This window comes from Equus caballus, unplaced genomic scaffold (genome assembly GCF_041296265.1).
Source record: "Equus caballus isolate H_3958 breed thoroughbred unplaced genomic scaffold, TB-T2T unassigned-0002617, whole genome shotgun sequence".
In the NCBI taxonomy this organism is placed as follows: domain Eukaryota; kingdom Metazoa; phylum Chordata; class Mammalia; order Perissodactyla; family Equidae; genus Equus; species Equus caballus.
The window spans coordinates 20,001-41,204 of record NW_027222371.1 but is presented as its reverse complement, the minus strand read 5'-3'; the positions used below and the strand labels follow the sequence as shown (position 1 = coordinate 41,204).

The 21,204-nt window shown below is 52.2% G+C and overlaps 2 long non-coding RNA genes across 2 annotated transcripts; one reads left to right on the top strand and one right to left on the bottom strand.

Annotated features, from left to right (window-relative positions):
• The first annotated feature begins 11,898 nt into the window (after nt 1-11,898).
• On the top strand, nt 11,899-14,456 carry LOC138922821 (uncharacterized). The gene is made up of 2 exons (XR_011435940.1): nt 11,899-13,002; nt 13,778-14,456. It is a non-coding gene; the product is annotated as an uncharacterized lncRNA (long non-coding RNA).
• Nucleotides 14,457-17,741: 3,285 nt separating this feature from the next.
• LOC138922820 (uncharacterized) lies at nt 17,742-19,926 on the bottom strand. The gene is made up of 2 exons (XR_011435939.1): nt 19,023-19,926; nt 17,742-18,686 (listed from the first exon to the last, which is right to left on the bottom strand). It is a non-coding gene; the product is annotated as an uncharacterized lncRNA (long non-coding RNA).
• Nucleotides 19,927-21,204: the final 1,278 nt, after the last annotated feature.

Genomic DNA, 21,204 nt, shown 5'->3' with positions numbered 1-21,204 from the left:
GAAGAAAGAAAAGAGCAAGGGAGTGGAGACCTTGGGAAAGAGCGATACTGAAAAATCTAGCCTCTGACTGACAAAGACTGGCAACACACGTTAGCTCAAGTGCCAATCTTGCAAAGAAAACACACACACACACACACACACACACTGAGGGACTTGGAGACCTGGGGAAAAAGCAACACTGAGAAATCCACCCTCTGAAGCTGACGAAAATGGGCCACAGAGGCTAGCTCAGGTGGCAATCGTTAAGCAAAAGAAACACCAAGGGCGTGGAGACCTGGGGAAAAAGCAACACGGAGAAATCCACCCTCTGAAACTGACGAAGAAGGGCAACAGATGCTAGCTTAGGTTCAATATTTGAGCAAAAAAAAAAAAAAAAAAAAACCCACACACAAGGGCGTGCAGAACTTGGGAAAGAGCAAGACTGAGAAATCTACCCTCTGAAACTGACAAAGATGGGCCACAGAGGCTAGCTCAGGTGGCAATCGTTAAGCAAAAGAAACACACAAGGGCGTGGAGACCTGGGGAAAAAGCAGCACTGAGAAATGTACCCTCTGAAACTGACGACGATGGGCAACAGAGGCTAGCTCAGGTGGCAATCGTTAAGCAAAAGGAAAACACAAGGGCGTGGAGACCTGGGGAAAAAGCAACACTGAGAAATCCACCCTCTGAAGCTGACGAAAATGGGCAACAGAGGCTACCTCAGGTGGCAATCATTAAGCAAAAAAATAAAATAAAATACAAAACTACAATGGCGAGGAGACCCGGTGAAAAAAGCAACCCTGAAAAAAGGTACCCTCTGAAACGGAGGAAGCAGGGCAACAGAGCCTCGCTCAGGTGACAATATTTAAGCCAAAAAGAGAAAGAAAGAAAGAAAGAAAGAAAGAAAGAAAGAAAGAAAGAAAAGAGCAAGGGAGTGGAGACCTTGGGAAAGAGCAATACTGAAAAATCTAGCCTCTGACTGACAAAGACTGGCAACACACGTTAGCTCAAGTGCCAATCTTGCAAAGAAAACACACACACTCACACACACACACACTGAGGGACGTGGAGATCTGGGAAAAAGCAACACTGAGAAATCCACCCTCTGAAGCTGACGAAAATGGGCCACAGAGGCTAGCTCAGGTGGCAATCGTTAAGAAAAAGAAACACACAAGGGCGTGGAGACCCGGGTAAAAAGCAGCACGGAGAAATCCACCCTCTGAAACTGAGGAACATGGGCAACAGGACCCTAGCTCAGGTTGCAACCTTTAAGCAGAAAAGAAAGACACAAGGGCGTGGAGACCCGGGTAAAAAGCAGCACGGAGAAATCCACCCTCTGAAACTGACGAACATGGGCAACAGAGGCTAGCTCAGGTGGCAATCGTTAAGCAAAAGAAACACACAGGGGCGTGGAGACCTGGGCAAAAAGCAGCACTGAGAAATCTACCCTCTGAAACTGACGAAGATGGGCCACAGAGGCTAGCTCAGGTGGCAATCGTTAAGCAAAAGAAACACACAAGGGCGTGGAGACCTGGGGAAAAAGCAACACTGAGAAATCCACCCTCTCAAACTGACGAACATGGGCAACACGGGCTAGCTCAGGTGGCAATTTTTAAGGAAAAATAAAAGGAAGTGCGTGGAGACCTGGGGAAAAAGCAACACGGAGAAATCCACCCTCAGAAACTGAGAAAGAAGCGCAACAAAGGCTAGCTCAGGTGGCAATCGTTAAGCAAAAGAAACACACAAGGGCGTGGAGACCTGGGGAAAAAGCAGCACTGAGAAATGTACCCTCCGAAACCTTACGAAGATGGGCAACAGAGGCTAGCTCAGGTGGCAATCTTTAAGCAAAAGGGAAACACAAGGGCGTGGAGACCTGGGGAAAAAGCAACACTGAGAATTCTACCCTCTGAAACTGCCGAAGATGGGCAACAGATGCTAGCTTTGGTTCAATATTTGAGCAAAAAAAAAAAAAAAAAAAACACACACACACACACACACACACAAGGGCGTGCAGAACTTGGGAAAGAGCAAGACTGAGAAATCTACCCTCTGAAACTGACAAAGATGGGCAACAGAGACTAGCTCAGGTGGCAATCGTTAAGCAAAAGAAACACACAAGGGCGTGGAGACCTGGGGAAAAAGCAGCACGGAGAAATCCACACTCTGAAACTGACGAAGATGGGCCACAGAGGCTACCTCAGGTGGCAATCATTAAGCAAAAATATAAAATAAAATAAAAAAACTACAATGGCGAGGAGACCCGGTGAAAAAGCAACCCTGAAAAAAGGTACCCGCTGAAACGGAGGAAGCAGGGCAACAGAGCCTAGCTCAGGTGACAATATTTAAGCCAAAAAGAAAGAAAGAAAGAAAGAAAGGTAGGAAGAAAGAAAAGAGCAAGGGAGTGGAGACCTTGGGAAAGAGCGATACTGAAAAATCTAGCCTCTGACTGACAAAGACTGGCAACACACGTTAGCTCAAGTGCCAATCTTGCAAAGAAAACACACACACTCACACACACACACACTGAGGGACTTGGAGACCTGGGAAAAAGCAACACTGAGAAATCCACCCTCTGAAGCTGACGAAAATGGGCCACAGAGGCTAGCTCAGGTGGCAATCGTTAAGCAAAAGAAACACACAAGGGCGTGGAGACCTGGGGAAAAAGCAACACGGAGAAATCCACCCTCTGAAACTGACGAAGAAGGGCAACAGATGCTAGCTTAGGTTCAATATTTGAGCAAAAAAAAAAAAAAAAAAAAAAAAACCCACACACAAGGGCGTGCAGAACTTGGGAAAGAGCAAGACTGAGAAATCTACCCTCTGAAACTGACAAAGATGGGCCACAGAGGCTAGCTCAGGTGGCAATCGTTAAGCAAAAGAAACACACAAGGGCGTGGAGACCTGGGGAAAAAGCAGCACTGAGAAATGTACCCTCTGAAACTGACGACGATGGGCAACAGAGGCTAGCTCAGGTGGCAATCGTTAAGCAAAAGGAAAACACAAGGGCGTGGAGACCTGGGAAAAAGCAACACTGAGAAATCCACCCTCTGAAGCTGACGAAAATGGGCAACAGAGGCTACCTCAGGTGGCAATCATTAAGCAAAAAAATAAAATAAAATACAAAACTACAATGGCGAGGAGACCCGGTGAAAAAGCAACCCTGAAAAAAAGGTACCCTCTGAAACGGAGGAAGCAGGGCAACAGAGCCTCGCTCAGGTGACAATATTTAAGCCAAAAAGAAAGAAAGAAAGAAAGAAAGAAAGAAAGAAAGAAAGAAAGAAAGAAAGAAAGAAAGAAAGAAAAGAGCAAGGGAGTGGAGACCTTGGGAAAGAGCAATACTGAAAAATCTAGCCTCTGACTGACAAAGACTGGCAACACACGTTAGCTCAAGTGCCAATCTTGCAAAGAAAACACACACACTCACACACACACACACTGAGGGACGTGGAGATCTGGGGAAAAAGCAACACTGAGAAATCCACCCTCTGAAGCTGACGAAAATGGGCCACAGAGGCTAGCTCAGGTGGCAATCGTTAAGCAAAAGAAACACACAAGGGCGTGGAGACCCGGGTAAAAAGCAGCACGGAGAAATCCACCCTCTGAACTGAGGAACATGGGCAACAGACCCTAGCTCAGGTTGCAACCTTTAAGCAGAAAAGAAAGACACAAGGCGTGGGAGACCCGGGTAAAAAGCAGCACGGAGAAATCCACCCTCTGAAACTGACGAACATGGGCAACAGAGGCTAGCTCAGGTGGCAATCGTTAAGCAAAAGAAACACACAGGGGCGTGGAGACCTGGGCAAAAAGCAGCACTGAGAAATCTACCCTCTGAAACTGACGAAGATGGGCCACAGAGGCTAGCTCAGGTGGCAATCGTTAAGCAAAAGAAACACACAAGGGCGTGGAGACCTGGGGAAAAAGCAACACTGAGAAATCCACCCTCTCAAACTGACGAACATGGGCAACACGGGCTAGCTCAGGTGGCAATTTTTAAGGAAAAATAAAAGGAAGTGCGTGGAGACCTGGGGAAAAAGCAACACGGAGAAATCCACCCTCAGAAACTGAGAAAGAAGCGCAACAAAGGCTAGCTCAGGTGGCAATCGTTAAGCAAAAGAAACACACAAGGGCGTGGAGACCTGGGGAAAAAGCAGCACTGAGAAATTGTACCCTCTGAAACTGACGACGATGGGCAACAGAGGCTAGCTCAGGTGGCAATCTTTAAGCAAAAGGGAAACACAAGGGCGTGGAGACCTGGGGAAAAAGCAACACTGAGAATTCTACCCTCTGAAACTGCCGAAGATGGGCAACAGATGCTAGCTTTGGTTCAATATTTGAGCAAAAAAAAAGAAAAAAAAACACACACACACACACACACACAAGGGCGTGCAGAACTTGGGAAAGAGCAAGACTGAGAAATCTACCCTCTGAAACTGACAAAGATGGGCAACAGAGACTAGCTCAGGTGGCAATCGTTAAGCAAAAGAAACACACAAGGGCGTGGAGACCTGGGGAAAAAGCAGCACGGAGAAATCCACACTCTGAAACTGACGAAGATGGGCCACAGAGGCTACCTCAGGTGGCAATCATTAAGCAAAAATATAAAATAAAATAAAAAAACTACAATGGCGAGGAGACCCGGTGAAAAAGCAACCCTGAAAAAAGGTACCCGCTGAAACGGAGGAAGCAGGGCAACAGAGCCTAGCTCAGGTGACAATATTTAAGCCAAAAAGAAAGAAAGAAAGAAAGAAAGGTAGGAAGAAAGAAAAGAGCAAGGGAGTGGAGACCTTGGGAAAGAGCGATACTGAAAAATCTAGCCTCTGACTGACAAAGACTGGCAACACACGTTAGCTCAAGTGCCAATCTTGCAAAGAAAACACACACACTCACACACACACACACTGAGGGACTTGGAGACCTGGGGAAAAAGCAACACTGAGAAATCCACCCTCTGAAGCTGACGAAAATGGGCCACAGAGGCTAGCTCAGGTGGCAATCGTTAAGCAAAAGAAACACACAAGGGCGTGGAGACCTGGGGAAAAAGCAACACGGAGAAATCCACCCTCTGAAACTGACGAAGAAGGGCAACAGATGCTAGCTTAGGTTCAATATTTGAGCAAAAAAAAAAAAAAAAAAAAAAAACCCACACACAAGGGCGTGCAGAACTTGGGAAAGAGCAAGACTGAGAAATCTACCCTCTGAAACTGACAAAGATGGGCCACAGAGGCTAGCTCAGGTGGCAATCGTTAAGCAAAAGAAACACACAAGGGCGTGGAGACCTGGGGAAAAAGCAGCACTGAGAAATGTACCCTCTGAAACTGACGACGATGGGCAACAGAGGCTAGCTCAGGTGGCAATCGTTAAGCAAAAGGAAAACACAAGGGCGTGGAGACCTGGGGAAAAAGCAACACTGAGAAATCCACCCTCTGAAGCTGACGAAAATGGGCAACAGAGGCTACCTCAGGTGGCAATCATTAAGCAAAAAAATAAAATAAAATACAAAACTACAATGGCGAGGAGACCCGGTGAAAAAGCAACCCTGAAAAAAGGTACCCTCTGAAACGGAGGAAGCAGGGCAACAGAGCCTCGCTCAGGTGACAATATTTAAGCCAAAAAGAAAGAAAGAAAGAAAGAAAGAAAGAAAGAAAGAAAGAAAGAAAGAAAGAAAGAAAGAAAAAGAAGAAAAGAGCAAGGGAGTGGAGACCTTGGGAAAGAGCAATACTGAAAAATCTAGCCTCTGACTGACAAAGACTGGCAACACACGTTAGCTCAAGTGCCAATCTTGCAAAGAAAACACACACACTCACACACACACACACTGAGGGACGTGGAGATCTGGGGAAAAAGCAACACTGAGAAATCCACCCTCTGAAGCTGACGAAAATGGGCCACAGAGGCTAGCTCAGGTGGCAATCGTTAAGCAAAAGAAACACACAAGGGCGTGGAGACCCGGGTAAAAAGCAGCACGGAGAAATCCACCCTCTGAAACTGAGGAACATGGGCAACAGACCCTAGCTCAGGTTGCAACCTTTAAGCAGAAAAGAAAGACACAAGGGCGTGGAGACCCGGGTAAAAAGCAGCACGGAGAAATCCACCCTCTGAAACTGACGAACATGGGCAACAGAGGCTAGCTCAGGTGGCAATCGTTAAGCAAAAGAAACACACAGGGGCGTGGAGACCTGGGCAAAAAGCAGCACTGAGAAATCTACCCTCTGAAACTGACGAAGATGGGCCACAGAGGCTAGCTCAGGTGGCAATCGTTAAGCAAAAGAAACACACAAGGGCGTGGAGACCTGGGGAAAAAGCAACACTGAGAAATCCACCCTCTCAAACTGACGAACATGGGCAACACGGGCTAGCTCAGGTGGCAATTTTTAAGGAAAAATAAAAGGAAGTGCGTGGAGACCTGGGGAAAAAGCAACACGGAGAAATCCACCCTCAGAAACTGAGAAAGAAGCGCAACAAAGGCTAGCTCAGGTGGCAATCGTTAAGCAAAAGAAACACACAAGGGCGTGGAGACCTGGGGAAAAAGCAGCACTGAGAAATGTACCCTCTGAAACTGACGACGATGGGCAACAGAGGCTAGCTCAGGTGGCAATCTTTAAGCAAAAGGGAAACACAAGGGCGTGGAGACCTGGGAAAAAGCAACACTGAGAATTCTACCCTCTGAAACTGCCGAAGATGGGCAACAGATGCTAGCTTTGGTTCAATATTTGAGCAAAAAAAAAGAAAAAAAAACACACACACACACACACACACAAGGGCGTGCAGAACTTGGGAAAGAGCAAGACTGAGAAATCTACCCTCTGAAACTGACAAAGATGGGCAACAGAGACTAGCTCAGGTGGCAATCGTTAAGCAAAAGAAACACACAAGGGCGTGGAGACCTGGGGAAAAAGCAGCACGGAGAAATCCACACTCTGAAACTGACGAAGATGGGCCACAGAGGCTACCTCAGGTGGCAATCATTAAGCAAAAATATAAAATAAAATAAAAAAACTACAATGGCGAGGAGACCCGGTGAAAAAGCAACCCTGAAAAAAGGTACCCGCTGAAACGGAGGAAGCAGGGCAACAGAGCCTAGCTCAGGTGACAATATTTAAGCCAAAAAGAAAGAAAGAAAGAAAGAAAGGTAGGAAGAAAGAAAAGAGCAAGGGAGTGGAGACCTTGGGAAAGAGCGATACTGAAAAATCTAGCCTCTGACTGACAAAGACTGGCAACACACGTTAGCTCAAGTGCCAATCTTGCAAAGAAAACACACACACTCACACACACACACACTGAGGGACTTGGAGACCTGGGGAAAAAGCAACACTGAGAAATCCACCCTCTGAAGCTGACGAAAATGGGCCACAGAGGCTAGCTCAGGTGGCAATCGTTAAGCAAAAGAAACACACAAGGGCGTGGAGACCTGGGGAAAAAGCAACACGGAGAAATCCACCCTCTGAAACTGACGAAGAAGGGCAACAGATGCTAGCTTAGGTTCAATATTTGAGCAAAAAAAAAAAAAAAAAAAAAAAACCCACACACAAGGGCGTGCAGAACTTGGGAAAGAGCAAGACTGAGAAATCTACCCTCTGAAACTGACAAAGATGGGCCACAGAGGCTAGCTCAGGTGGCAATCGTTAAGCAAAAGAAACACACAAGGGCGTGGAGACCTGGGGAAAAAGCAGCACTGAGAAATGTACCCTCTGAAACTGACGACGATGGGCAACAGAGGCTAGCTCAGGTGGCAATCGTTAAGCAAAAGGAAAACACAAGGGCGTGGAGACCTGGGGAAAAAGCAACACTGAGAAATCCACCCTCTGAAGCTGACGAAAATGGGCAACAGAGGCTACCTCAGGTGGCAATCATTAAGCAAAAAAATAAAATAAAATACAAAACTACAATGGCGAGGAGACCCGGTGAAAAAGCAACCCTGAAAAAAGGTACCCTCTGAAACGGAGGAAGCAGGGCAACAGAGCCTCGCTCAGGTGACAATATTTAAGCCAAAAAGAAAGAAAGAAAGAAAGAAAGAAAGAAAGAAAGAAAGAAAGAAAGAAAGAAAGAAAGAAAGAAAGAAAAGAGCAAGGGAGTGGAGACCTTGGGAAAGAGCAATACTGAAAAATCTAGCCTCTGACTGACAAAGACTGGCAACACACGTTAGCTCAAGTGCCAATCTTGCAAAGAAAACACACACACTCACACACACACACACTGAGGGACGTGGAGATCTGGGGAAAAAGCAACACTGAGAAATCCACCCTCTGAAGCTGACGAAAATGGGCCACAGAGGCTAGCTCAGGTGGCAATCGTTAAGCAAAAGAAACACACAAGGGCGTGGAGACCCGGGTAAAAAGCAGCACGGAGAAATCCACCCTCTGAAACTGAGGAACATGGGCAACAGACCCTAGCTCAGGTTGCAACCTTTAAGCAGAAAAGAAAGACACAAGGGCGTGGAGACCCGGGTAAAAAGCAGCACGGAGAAATCCACCCTCTGAAACTGACGAACATGGGCAACAGAGGCTAGCTCAGGTGGCAATCGTTAAGCAAAAGAAACACACAGGGGCGTGGAGACCTGGGCAAAAAGCAGCACTGAGAAATCTACCCTCTGAAACTGACGAAGATGGGCCACAGAGGCTAGCTCAGGTGGCAATCGTTAAGCAAAAGAAACACACAAGGGCGTGGAGACCTGGGGAAAAAGCAACACTGAGAAATCCACCCTCTCAAACTGACGAACATGGGCAACACGGGCTAGCTCAGGTGGCAATTTTTAAGGAAAAATAAAAGGAAGTGCGTGGAGACCTGGGGAAAAAGCAACACGGAGAAATCCACCCTCAGAAACTGAGAAAGAAGCGCAACAAAGGCTAGCTCAGGTGGCAATCGTTAAGCAAAAGAAACACACAAGGGCGTGGAGACCTGGGGAAAAAGCAGCACTGAGAAATGTACCCTCTGAAACTGACGACGATGGGCAACAGAGGCTAGCTCAGGTGGCAATCTTTAAGCAAAAGGGAAACACAAGGGCGTGGAGACCTGGGGAAAAAGCAACACTGAGAATTCTACCCTCTGAAACTGCCGAAGATGGGCAACAGATGCTAGCTTTGGTTCAATATTTGAGCAAAAAAAAAAAAAAAAAAACACACACACACACACACACACAAGGGCGTGCAGAACTTGGGAAAGAGCAAGACTGAGAAATCTACCCTCTGAAACTGACAAAGATGGGCAACAGAGACTAGCTCAGGTGGCAATCGTTAAGCAAAAGAAACACACAAGGGCGTGGAGACCTGGGGAAAAAGCAGCACGGAGAAATCCACACTCTGAAACTGACGAAGATGGGCCACAGAGGCTACCTCAGGTGGCAATCATTAAGCAAAAATATAAAATAAAATAAAAAAACTACAATGGCGAGGAGACCCGGTGAAAAAGCAACCCTGAAAAAAGGTACCCGCTGAAACGGAGGAAGCAGGGCAACAGAGCCTAGCTCAGGTGACAATATTTAAGCCAAAAAGAAAGAAAGAAAGAAAGAAAGGTAGGAAGAAAGAAAAGAGCAAGGGAGTGGAGACCTTGGGAAAGAGCGATACTGAAAAATCTAGCCTCTGACTGACAAAGACTGGCAACACACGTTAGCTCAAGTGCCAATCTTGCAAAGAAAACACACACACTCACACACACACACACTGAGGGACTTGGAGACCTGGGGAAAAAGCAACACTGAGAAATCCACCCTCTGAAGCTGACGAAAATGGGCCACAGAGGCTAGCTCAGGTGGCAATCGTTAAGCAAAAGAAACACACAAGGGCGTGGAGACCTGGGGAAAAAGCAACACGGAGAAATCCACCCTCTGAAACTGACGAAGAAGGGCAACAGATGCTAGCTTAGGTTCAATATTTGAGCAAAAAAAAAAAAAAAAAAAAAAAACCCACACACAAGGGCGTGCAGAACTTGGGAAAGAGCAAGACTGAGAAATCTACCCTCTGAAACTGACAAAGATGGGCCACAGAGGCTAGCTCAGGTGGCAATCGTTAAGCAAAAGAAACACACAAGGGCGTGGAGACCTGGGGAAAAAGCAGCACTGAGAAATGTACCCTCTGAAACTGACGACGATGGGCAACAGAGGCTAGCTCAGGTGGCAATCGTTAAGCAAAAGGAAAACACAAGGGCGTGGAGACCTGGGGAAAAAGCAACACTGAGAAATCCACCCTCTGAAGCTGACGAAAATGGGCAACAGAGGCTACCTCAGGTGGCAATCATTAAGCAAAAAAATAAAATAAAATACAAAACTACAATGGCGAGGAGACCCGGTGAAAAAGCAACCCTGAAAAAAGGTACCCTCTGAAACGGAGGAAGCAGGGCAACAGAGCCTCGCTCAGGTGACAATCTTTAAGCCAAAAAAAAAAAAAGAAAAGAAAAGAGCAAGGGAGTGGAGACCTTGGGAAAGAGCGATACTGAAAAATCTAGCCTCTGAAACTGACAAAGATTGGCAACACACGTTAGCTCAAGTGCCAATCTTGCAAAGAAAACACACACACTCACACACACACACAGTGAGGGACTTGGAGACCTGGGGAAAAAGCAACACTGAGAAACCTACCCTCTCAAACTGACGAAGATGGGCAACAGATGCTAGCTTAGGTTCAATATTTGAGCAAAAAAAAAAAAAACACACACACACACACACAAGGGCGTGCAGAACTTGGGAAAGAGCAAGACTGAGAAATCTACCCTCTGAAACTGACAAAGATGGGAAACAGAGGCTTAGCTCAGGTGGCAATCTTTAAGCAGAAAAAAAAACAACAACAACAAAAAAAAACCCCACAATGGAGTGGAGACCCGGGGGAAATCAACACTGAAAAATACAAATACAATGGAAGGCCAATAGACAGAGCAGGCACTTTCACCTGGGGAGGAGGAGGTACGCATGGATGACCAATGAGCGCATGAAAAGATGTGAGCTGTTCCCTGGAAAAGCAAGTGAGAAAATTAGAGGGAGACATTGTGGGGACACATGGGTGAGACTGGCTTCTTCCAAATACAGGAACAGGATCAAACTGCTAGTGAGGTCGCGGAGAAGCCAAGTCAGTCACTCACGCCTCACTGGTGGTGAAGGGAAACGGTATGGCCTCTGTGAAAAATGGCGTGGCGGGTTCCAAAACTCACACGCCGCGGAAACAACCACCGAAAGCGGCAACCTACATAAGCCCTTGGTGTATCTTGCCTCCTAAGAGCGTCTGTATGTAGCTGGAGCCTTGGGTCGTTAAGGCTTCCACAGTGATCTGTGGTGGTGGTGGTGGGGGGCCTTGGGCCTTGGGGGTCTCCGCTGGACCTCCAGGAAGTCAGCTTTTGTGGAGTCCCGTGAGTCCTTCCAGGGAGGGAGGCATCCAACCCGAGGGTGGTCTGGAGGGCCCCACTCCCGCCACTCCCGGGGGCTGGGGCGGGGGGCGGGGTGGGGGCTGCGGCCACGTTCCTGTTCATTCACACAGAATCCGGGGCATGAATGTTCTTAGCAGCTCTGTTCCACACAGACCCACACTGGAAACCACACAGACGTCCTGCAAGTCCCATCCCTTGCTCATGTCGCCGGGGCTCCGGAGGAGGGCCACTCTGTAAAAGCGGCCGCCAGATGGCGCCCAACAACCGGCGCGGAGGGGTCAGCGGGAGGGAACCGGCCAGCGAGAGTGCACAGCCTGAGCCCACCGCCGGGTCAGGTCTCTCTCTGTCTACCTCTGTCTCTGTCTCTCTGTCTCTCTGTCTCTGACTCTGTCTCTCTCTCTCTTTCTCTCTGGGCCCGCTTGGGGCGGCCGGGAGGTCACCACGCGAGGCCCCAGGGTGTCCACCTCGGAGCTCCCAGGCAGCACAGGGCAACCCTGGGCGCAGAAGGAGGTCTTGGAAAATCGGCGGGGAGGGGGGTGGGGTGGGTGGGCTTGCCAGGAAGGGGACAGACTCCCCACGTGACTCCTGGGCCGGGCCGGGGCTGCCGGCTGGCTGACGCGGACAGAGGGTGGAAAAGTCCCCGGAGATGCCACGGGGCAGGCCGGGGCTGCCGGCCCCCGATTCCCGGAGCGGCCCGAGCACTTCCCGGGTCCCGGGAGGACTTAGAAAATCAGGGCGGGGTGGGGGGTGGGGGTCGCTGTCAAACCGAAACCATGCACGTCATCAGAGAAGGACCGTGACGACGGAGGAATTGTCCGCAGTCTGTCAGGAATTGTGTGCAGCCTGTCACTTCCGGCCCAGAGGGTCTTTCTAAGGCAGACGGACAGACGGAGCCCACAAGTCGTAGAGGAAAGGACCGAGCCGCTTGGCCGCTGAAAAGTTTACAAGACAAAACGGGTCTCCCTCCGCACGGGGCCACAGCAAAGCCCAAAGACGACACACGGGGGGAGCATGGGTGCAGATTCACGTGTGGTGATAAGAATATGGATTTCAGCAGGGCTTCCCGTCCTCATCAACAAGCAGAAGCACCCAAATGGTGCGGGTTGGGGGCAGAGACCTCACAGCCATTCCCTCCACAAATCGAGTTCCCCGGGACATCCTCACAGCGCCGTGCTGTGAGTGTGTGTGGGTGTTTAAAATGGGGTAAATGTGGACGTGGAACTGCTCCGTGAAACCAAAATAACAACAGTCGTAGATCTTCTTTGGTCATTTAGAAAATTCTTCCCCCTCCCCCCCCCAGCGGTGCACGTATTTCCCTTCCAAATAAGAAGAACGGGAAAGGAGATGTTAAAGGCAAGCAGAGAGAGGAAAACTGTTGCAAAACAAAAGCTGAGCTCCCGTCCGAGGGAGGCCTCCTCCGTTAGAGGCCTAGGAAATCATTCTGACAAAATGGAGGATCTCTGTCTTTGGTGTCGATTCCCTCAGAGGTCAAGAGAAACCTTTTCCAATGTCTTTATCAGGAGGAGACTAGAAGTTAGAGAAAAGTATCCTTTCGAGAGCGAGAAAAACCAATTCTGATTTTGCATCAGCTTCCCTCCGATCTTGAAACTCATTGACTTGATTCCATTCTGTCGATGGAAATAATCCGGAACCAATCTATCCGTGAAAATCGGGGTGAGTTTATTCTGACCTAAGATGTAAGGACTGTGGCCCGGGGCCTTTCTTCCTGAAGGAAGAAAGGGCGCCCGGGAAGTGGGGTGTACAGAGTGCTTCTAGACCCCCAGAGAGGACGTTTCACATAGGATCGAAAGGTCCCTTGGACGATAGTCGCGACACTGCTCTGTCAGCACAGCGATCGACAGACACTGCTGGGTGGCAGGTCTGTTGTCTGGGCCTGGGTGGTCACAGGTGAGCCGGATGGTCAAAGGTGAGCGCAACCATCCGTTCCTAGCCTAAGGAAAGATGCCTCTCCTTAAGGAAAGGCCCGAGCACGGGGAAGCTGCTCCTTTCCCTTAAGGGCATTGGTTCTTGCCGTAGGAAATGTTTAAAGCAGATCTACGATGCGATGCGTGCTCGACGGCCACGTCAGGCCCTTTTGGAAAAACACTGTCAGGCCGAATTAGGCCGACACCCAATGGCTTCCTCATAGACTCCAATAGATCCTATCGCTCGCCATTTCTATCTGTCCACTCGTTCCAATTTTAGGCCACTTGACCACGAACAGACCTTTTTCTCAGATTTTTTTCCCCGTGATCACCTTTTCACAGACAAAACGATCTTTACTTTTTAGGCCCTCTTGCCTGAAGGCAGCCATCTCACTTTCCTTGAACACAAAGATGTTTCCCATATTCACTTTTAGTGGCTTTTTGTTTTGTTTTGTGTTGTTTTGTTTTGAGGACGATGAGCCCTGAGCTAACTGCTGCCAATCCTCCTCTTTTTGCCGAGGAAGGCTGGCCCTGAGCTAACCTCCGTGCCCATCTTCCTCTACTTCATATGTGGGACGCCTACCACCACGTGGCTCGCCCAGCGGTGCCACGTCCACCCCCGGGATCCGAACCGGCGAACCCCGGGCCGGCGAAGTGGAACAGGCACACTTAACCAGCGTGCCACTGGGCCGGCCTAGTGGCTTTCATCGCATTCGTTAAGTAGAATTTTTAACCCTCACGAACCTTAATTTTGGTGAAAACTAAGAAGTCAGCAATTAGGAACTGTCCTTCCCATGAGCAGTCTGTCGCTTGGCCAATTTCTAAACACTTGGCCACTTTTAGAAACATGGGATTTCATAGGTTTATCTCTTCCTTCGCTTTATTTGATTTCATCTCACTTTAGTTTTTGGGTGAGGAAGATCGGCCCTCACAGAGCTGACGCCTGTTGCCAATCTTCCTCTTCTTTCTGCTTGAGGGAGAGCGGGCCCGAGGTAACACCTGCGCCCCACTTCCTTGATCTTGCGGACGGGATGCCACCACAGCCCGGTGTGAGGAGCGGTGGAGGTCCACGCCCGGGATCTGAACCCGAGGACCCCAGGCTGCCGAAGCTGAGTGCAGGAGCTTAACCACTATGCCGCCGTGCCGCCGTCCCCTGTCAAAGCTTTTAATAAAGCACGAGACGTGTTCCTCGATAGACCCAAACGTCTTTTCGTTTCCGTATCCTCACAAACCCAAAGTAGATAAACTTCTATTTAGCCACTCACGTCTCAGGTTCTATCTTACTCGGAAATGATCTACATCGTCAAGGAAATTGTTTTTGTCTTAAGTTTGGCACCCGAGCTAACGACTGTTGCCAATCTTCCGTTTTTGTTTTTTCCCCCCCCCCGATTTTTCTCCCCAAATCCCCCCCATGACATAGTTGTCTATCTTAGTTGAGGGCCGTTCTAGTGGTGGCATGTGGGACGCCGCCTCCACACGGCCCGACGAGCGGTGCCGTGTCCGTGCCCGGGATCTGAACGGGCAAAACCCTGGGCCGCCGAAGGGGAGCGTGGGAACTTAACCACTCGGCCACGGGGCTGCCCCCGTCCGTGGACTTTTTTATCACCTGATTTCACCTCGCAAAACTTCAAAGCTTCAAGTTATCAGAGAGGTTTGGGAAGTTGTTTCTATTTATTTAATTAATTTATTTTTCGAGGAAGACGAGCCCCGAGCTGACACCTGCTGCCAATTCTCCTCTTTTTGCCCCGGGAGAGTGGTCCCGAGCTAACATCCGTGCCCATCCTCCTCCCGTTGATAGGCGGGACGCCGACCACAGCATGGCTCACCAAGCGGCGCCACGTCCGCACCCTGGATCCGAACCGGCGAACCCCTGGCCGACAAAACGGAACGTGCGAACTTAACTGCTGTACCGCCGGGCTGGCCCTTCGGGAAGTTCTTTTCAGGACACGGGCCATAAACTAGAATCACCGCTACAGGTTTATCGGAGCGACATCAGCGTTCGTGGTGGATTGAGTCGTCCCCTCTGTCTCTCCCCTCCAGGGGACAACCAAAGGGACGTCTATCGACCCACCCACCAAGGATTCCCCCCCCCCGCATGGCACAGCAGGATGCCTGAGAGATCCACGCAGCCCTACAGCGGCAAGTCACATTCGCACGGTCAAAATTCAATGGCAGAGGGGGCTGGCCCCGTGGCCGAGTGGTTAAGTTCGCGCGCTCCGCTGCAGGCGGCCCAGTGTTTCGTGGGTTCGAATCCTGGGCGCGGACATGGCACTGTTCATCAGACCACGCTGAGGCAGCGTCCCACATGCCACAACTAGAAGAACCCACAACGAAGAATACACAACTATGTACCGGGGGGCTTTGGGGAGAAAAAGGAAAAAATAAAATCTTTAAAAAAAAAATTCAATGGCAGAGACAAAACGTTAAGGTCAGCGAGAGGGAAGAGAATAACCGGCCCAGGAGCAACGGTGTGAAGAACATGGAGAAGACGGGTCCTAGACGCCGGGGTCCCCGGAGCAGCGATTTCATCAGAGGCCCGCGAACGTCCACGATCTCCACACCACGTTTATGGCCGACTGCGTGTGTGGGTCCTTTGGAATCGACCAGGCTACCGTCTGGGCCACTTTGGGACATCGTGTCTAGCTGCCCCGAGCGGTGGAGCTGTCGTTCGAGTGTAAGATGGGGCCCGTCCGGGGAGAGCATGGGGACGGGGAAAGGGAGGCCGCGGGAAGTCACAGAGTCTGAGGTGTTCGGGGGAGACCGACTCTTCTAAAGTGGAGGCGGTAGAAGGAGAGCAGCAGGATTTTTGGATTTTTGTTCTCTCTGTTAGGTATCTGGGTCCGGAGGAGAGTGGGGCGGGGGGGGGGGATGGTTGTGATGGTGGTGGTGGTGGTGGGTGTGAGGCTGAGGCAGGGCTGGTGTTTCCTTTCCGGGTCAGGTGAAAGAGCTCCTCCAGTGGAGGTTTTTGGACAAGGGGTCTGGTCTGGCAGGATGGGAGGTTGCGGGTCGAGCCACAGGGGAATCTGTCGTAGCTCAGACTCGGGCCTTTGAAGAAATAGACAGAGAGAGGAGTTTTGCTCTGTCTGTCACCGCAGCCGGCACCTCAGGAGCAACAACAGAAGGCTTCCCGAATGAGTGAAGGGGCAGGAGCCAGCGTGCCCCGTGCCTCTCTCAGCCCTGCGCCGGCAGGGAAGGAAGCAGGCAGGCAGGCAGGCAGGCAGGCAGGCAGGCAGGCAGGCCTCAGGGCTACTCCCGTCCTACTGCCCGGTGGTCCCTGTCCCGGCCCCGCCCCCACTCTCCCCCTGACCCTCACCGCTCCCCAGCCCTCTTCTCAGCCAGAGAGGCGATGGGGGGGGGCGGGGCGGTCCCAGAACAAGTTTCCTCTCATCCACCATCATCTTGCCACCCTGACGACTTGGCCCGAGATCCTGCCTAGGCTGTAGCCGTGTGTGGTTTTCCTGTGGACAAGGGGGCCGGTTCACCATTTCGGAGGAAACCCCTAGCCTTCCACTGCCGAGTCGAGTCGGTGGGACTCGCCAGCCTGGGAGGGGGGGGGGGGAGGGGAGGTCAGGCCCATTCATTCCGACGGGCCTGGTGTCAGGGCTTCATTCAAGTGCAGGAAGCTCTCTCCCATGGCCTCGGGCTCTTTTCCATTGAACGGCTTTCTTCAATTCCCCCACCCTTAGGCCGCAGTCCGCCAAGGGCCGGGAGGCAGGGAGGGAAGATGTTGGGGCAGGGTGGCTGTCTGAGAAACTCGCCTCGTCTGGGGCAGAAAGAGTGCCCCCCTCCTTTCTCTAACCCTACTAGACTGCTTGAGGATCACGGACGGTTTGGCTCATCGATGAGCCCTGCGTTATGGGCCCGGCAAGCAAACTCCTAACTGGCAACCCGCTGCTCTAGGCGTGTGTGGGTTTTTTGATCATTCACCTTCAAGTTCGCACGACATTGGTCCGTGTCCCCCGCCCCAGCTTCCCATGGGAAATCCTCCGTCTCTTTCCACAGACTCACTGGCGACTTCACACAGCGCCTGCCTCCTCCTCCTCCTCCTCCTCCTCCCCCCCCCTCCTCCTCCGAAGGAAGGGGCTGACCCCATGGCCGAGCGGTTGAGTTTGCACGCTCCGCTTCAGCGGCCCGGGGCTTCAAAGGTTCGGATCCTGGGCTCGGACACGGTACCGCTCATCAAGCCACGCTGAGGTGGCGTCCCACACGGCAGAACCAGAGGGACCCTCAAAGAGAATATACAACTAGGTACTGGGGTGCTCTGGGGAGAAGAAGAAGAAGGAGGAGGAATAAAAAGAAAAGATAAGATTGGCAATGAGCTCGGGTGCCGGTCTTTAAAAAAAAAAAAAAAAAGAGGAAGAAAGATGGACAAACAGGAACGAATCCCACTGACGGCACCTCCAAATGGTGGGGGGTAGGGGGGTGGGGGGGGTGGGGAGTGGCATCATCGGGCCAATGGTGACTCTAAGTCGTGATCCCGCGGTTGTGTTATTTGATATTTTATCGAATCGATTTATTATTTTATTTTTGAGGAAGATGAGCCCTGAGCGAACATCTGCCGCCAATCCTCCTCTGTCGGCCGAGGAAGACTGGCCCTGAGCTGACATCCGTGCCCATCCCCCTCTACTTTCCAGGTGGGACGCCTGCCACAGCGTGTCTCGCCAAGCGGTGCCGGGTCCTGCGCCCGGGATCCGGACCGGCGAACCCGGGGCCGGCGGAGCGGAACGTGCGAACTTCACCGCCGCGCCACCGGGCCGGCCCCCGGAGTTGTTTTAAAAATCCAGTAAGGGGCTGGCCCCGTGGCCGAGTGGTTAAGTTCGCGCGCTCCGCTGCAGGCGGCCCAGTGTTTCGTCGGTTCGGATCCCGGGCGCGGACACGGCACTGCTCATCAAACCACGCTGAGGCGGCGTCCCACATACCACCGCTAGAAGGACCCACAACGAAGAACACACAACTATGTACCGGGGGGGCTTTGGGGAGAAAAAGGAAAGACAAAAAATAAAATCTTCAAAACTCCAATAAAACTTTGAGTGAAGACGACGAGGAGGATGCGAAACGTATCTCACGCCTCCGAGCCGAGCCGTCCGTTTAGGAAGGGGGACGAGGACCCTTTGTAAGCGATGTCCCTTTTTAAGCACCATTCTAAACCACAGAACAGAACTCCCTCTCCTCGACCCGGAGCGACCCGGAGCGAGGAGGTTCCTGGGTGTGTCAGAGAGGGCCACGTCCTCTGCAGCACGAACGAACCGCCAGGGTTCGGCCACGGGAAAGAATTTCTTCCTCTCCAGGCGGACTAAAAGTCGCCGACGGCAGCGGGCGTAGGTGCTATCCTTCCCGTCCAGGAAAGGCAGGGAGAACTTCAGCCGTGAAGAGAAGGAGGTCTTCCTCACTCCCCGTTTCGGGAGGGCCCCTTTGGCAGGGGAGTTTTGTCTCCTGATTTCAAGTCAGGAAGAAAAGGGAGAGAGAGAGAGAGTGTCCTTCTCGTGCCAGGTCGGTCTGAGGGGGACCTCCTCTGGTTTCCTCCCTTCCCAGGGAAGGCCGTTCGCTCCTTCTTCTAGAAAAAGCTCCCAAAGCACCACCGCCCAGGATGGTTGACCTACGCCCATCGTCCCTCCTTTCCCAATCATTTCTACCGCGACAGAGGGACAGAGGCCCCGGCCCCATCCCCATCCCCACCCCCACCCCCATCGCCTGCCTCCTTGATGGCCAAAGGAGCTGCCTCTGAGAATGGAACGGGGCTTGGAAACCTTCTAGAGGGGTGACTCTCACCTGCCTGCCTGCTGGGAAAAGCACCCACGCTGTCCATCGGACTGCCCTTTTGGGCAAACGTAGGCGTGCCACATAGCGATCGACAGCTATGGCGGGGGGGCGGGGGCGGGGTGGCGTGGTGGTGCCCAGGATCCACGACACGTGACGGCTGCGGAGCACGACAGCCCTAAGACCTTGAGGGAGACGGGGTGGCGCGTGAATCCTTTCGGAACGAGAACGACAGGAAACGCTGACGGGGACGTGTTCTCGTCTCGAGAACACACCAACGCCTCGCACGGTGTCTGACCCGGGGTGCCTCTGACTTTTGTCATCAGAGACGATCCTGTCGACCGCCCCTCACGCTTTGGGGAAAAGGGGAGAGGGACTCGGTAGCACGGGAGAAGCCATCCATCCGCCCTTCCTTTCCGTCTTCACGGCTCCTTCTCGTGGAAAACGAGGAAGCCGTCCGGAGGAACGGAACACTGACCCGGGCCAAAGCGTGGCCCAGCCTGAGCCTCCAAAACCTTCTGCTAAGTGAGAGGTGCCAGACATCCAAGGCGACCTACGTTGCGATTCCACACAGAGGAGAGAGCTAGAACGGTCCAACCCTAGAGGGCGACAGCAGATGGCGGCGGCGGCGGCGGCGGCGGCGGCGGCGGCGGCGGCGGTGGTGGTGGTGGTGGTCGTGGTGAGGCAGATCCGGGAGTGGGGCCGTTTTTTCTTTCGGAGGGAGGGGATGGAAACGGAAACCTTCTGGAAATAGATAGCCGTGACGGATGCGCCACCTTGGGGAGAGAGACCCCCGAAGGCCACTGGCTTGTGCCCCGTGGAAAGGATGGATTCGGTGGGATGGGAATTCTACCTCCGTGTAGAGCGTGTGGTAAACCACGAGGTGGGTGGGTGGGTGGATGGCCTCCCTGCCTCGCCTCCACCTAGACGTCCACACACAGAGACCGACGAGGGAGGGAGGGAGGGAGGGAGGGAGGGAGAGAGACAAGATGGACAGAGGCCGAGGCCGAGGCCGAGGCCGAGGCAGTGAGCGAGTAAGTGATCGACCCTGGCCATAGGGATTCCTCAGAGGGCGTCTCTTGGCTCCCCAAACGAAGAATGTGTGTGGAGATCGAGAAAGATCACCGACCTAGGAGAACCAGCAAGACTTCCTCACCCTCCAGAGAGCCGCTGGGCCCCTGCCGTCCCTGCCACCGCCACCCCTACCCCTCGCCTTTGGCAGCGACGCCAACGAAAGGCAGGCAGACGAGTGGGAGAGTCGTGTGGTGGTGTCCCCCAAGGAAGGTGGGTCCATGCCGACGAGCGGTCGTCGGCGTGTGGAAAAGCCAGAGGCGGGCTGACTAGAAGGAGGGCGTCCTGGGGGAAGGGGCCAGGGTGTGAGGGAGAGAGGCCTGTTTCTCTTCCCCTGTTGGTCCCAAGTCAGGGGCCCAAAGGAGGAAAGCTGTCCGTTCCTTTCCGACTCGGACGGTTCGGGCGGGACCGACCGATCCCCGTGGCGGCGCGGTCGGGGCTTTCTGGACCAGAACCCCTCTCTCCGTCGCCTTTCGACCACACACACGCTTTAGAGGCCAAGAGAAAATGGATCGGGTCTCTCTGTCTCTCTCCCTAGAAAACAAGGGCCGGGGGCCGAGCCCGTGGACGAGCGGTCAAGTACGCGCCCCCACCCCGACCCCCGGCTTCGACGGCCCAGGTTTTCACCGGTTCGGATCCTGGGCGCAGCCCCAGACCCAGCATCGCCCTTCAAGCCCACATAGCAGAAACCCGAAAGACCTACCACTGGAACCTACAACTATGGATGGACGGGACGGGACGGGACGGGGCGGGGCGGGGCGGGGCGGGGCGGGGGTGGGGGGGGGCGGCTTTGGGGAGAAGGAAGAAAGAAAAAATAAAAGAAACACAAGGACGGTCATCGCGATAGTTCTTTCCACTTCCATCCATATGTTAACAGGACCCAAGTTTCCCGACCTCCATTTGGATGCATGTTAACTAAATGGAGAAGCTATTCAAAGGACTCCTCTAAAGAAGTCCACGTTCTTCTTTCTAAATGATAATGAAAATCATTGTCACCACCGCTCTTCCGACCCTCCATGTCCAGACGGCCTCCCGCCCCTCCCCCATCCCCAACTCCCGCCCCGCCCCGCCCCGCGCCGACCCCCGCCCCCGGCATTCGCCCCGCCCACCTTTCCCTCTCCAC